Source organism: Sceloporus undulatus, chromosome 7, assembly GCF_019175285.1.
Source record: "Sceloporus undulatus isolate JIND9_A2432 ecotype Alabama chromosome 7, SceUnd_v1.1, whole genome shotgun sequence".
NCBI lineage: Eukaryota > Metazoa > Chordata > Lepidosauria > Squamata > Phrynosomatidae > Sceloporus > Sceloporus undulatus.
This window is the reverse complement of record NC_056528.1, coordinates 42,676,453-42,678,385: the sequence shown is the minus strand read 5'-3', so window position 1 is coordinate 42,678,385 and position 1,933 is coordinate 42,676,453.

Sequence of the window (1,933 nt, the reverse complement as noted above, 5' to 3'; positions counted from 1 at the left end):
GCTTGCATCCATTGTTCCGGGTCCTGTTCTCTGGAGCAGCAGAAAACAAGCTTGCTCCCTCCTCAATATGACAGCCTTTCAAATACATTTAAATAGAGCTATCATATCACCTCTTAACCTTCTCTTCTCCTGGCTAAACATCCCCAGTTCCCGGAGTCTTTCCTCATCAGGCATGGTTTCCAGACCTTTCACCATTTTAGTCGCCCTCCTTTGGACACATGGCTCCAGTTTCTCAATGTCCTTTTTGAATTGTGGTGCCCAGAACTGAACACAATATTCCAGGTGGGGCCTGACCAGAGCAGAATAGAGTGGCACTATTACTTCTCTTGATCTAGACACTATACTTTTATTGATGCAGCCTAAAATTGCATTGGCCTTTTTAGCTGCTGCGTTGCACTGTTGACTCATGTTCAACTTATGGTCTACTTGGACTCCTAGATCCCTTTCACATGTAGTTTCATTCAGCCAGGTGTCCCCCATCCTATATCTGTGCATTTCATTTTTCCACCCTAAGTGCAGTACCATACATTTCTCCGTGTTGAAATTCATTTTGTTAGCTTTGGACCAGCTTTCAAGTCTATTCAGGTCATAGATTCTATTAAGAAAGTCACGGGGCTGAATTTGCAAGACCTGAGCAGAGCAATGGAGGACAGCGCTTTTTTGGAGATGCCTCATCCACAGAAGCTGAGGTCCACTCAAGGCCAGTTGACAACAACAACACAACAACAACATAGGCATAATTTCACTATAAGAAACAACAACAAGCAAATAGAAATAGAAATAATAATCCATGTGCGTGTGTGTATGTGTGTCTCTCATTCGCTGGTTGATGATGACCCCATGAATTCCATAGGGTTTTCTTAGGCAAGGAATACTCAGAGGTGGTATTTCCAGATCCTTCCTCTGCAATATAGCCTGCAGGACCATCCAAGTACTAACCAGGCCTGACCCTGCTCCCCTTCCAACATCAGACAGGGTCTGGTTCATTTATGGTACTGAATAGTAAACGCTGCCCCAGCCAAAACCCCAAACCTCCCCCTCATGGTTCCACATTATAGAACATTTAGATGAGTTCTTATTTGATGGGGGTTTTGCAGGATCCTTCAGGTGCAGCGTTAAGGGGATGTTGGCTTGGTGTTTAAAATGTTTTTTATCTTGACTTTGCAAAAAGTGCAAGGCAGATATCAAAACAAACAGGGCAGAAACAGGGCAGACAAAGAGAAATCCAGACGAACAGTAAAACGTTAAAACCTGCCACACAAAGGTCAGTAAGCCAAAAGCTTCCCCACCCCCCAGAAAGTTTCACACCACGGTGGAAGACCAGCGGGGAACTGGATGGTTTGTGTCTAGCCTTTTCTTTTTCTGATTCGGTGACATTTCCCGGCGTGCGGGTCCCAAACAGCAGGCACTGGAGAACCAAGCTGTCTAACAAAATACGGTTCTGTTGGGGGAGGGTTGGACTTGAACAAAAACATGGGATGTTCTGACTATACACAGTGAATCTGCCTTTCATGACTGTTTATGAGCATGTGCATGCAAGACAGGGAATTGCTAACATTTCTTTAGATTCCTGTGCCTTTATCATCTGATTCACAGGTGGCTATATTCCAGGTGACATTCTGCCTATCCCTCTCAAAAAAAAGTGCAGCGGTGGAGAAATCGTCTCATGTTGAATTTCCTACTGCCATGCAGCTGTCAGAGGTATGAAAGCATCATCGGTGGGAAATAATAGTTGGCTATCCCATTGAAGCATATTTCAGTACTAAGGTACATTCTACATTCTTAGGGCAAAGGTGTATTACCATATTGTTGAGCAGAGTTTTGGAGACGGGGAACAATAAAGAGAATCCTTTTCTCAGCTTACCTTATAGTATATTTTCATCTCCCTTTCTGACAAACCGCTATACATTTAACAGTCACACAAGTAGACATT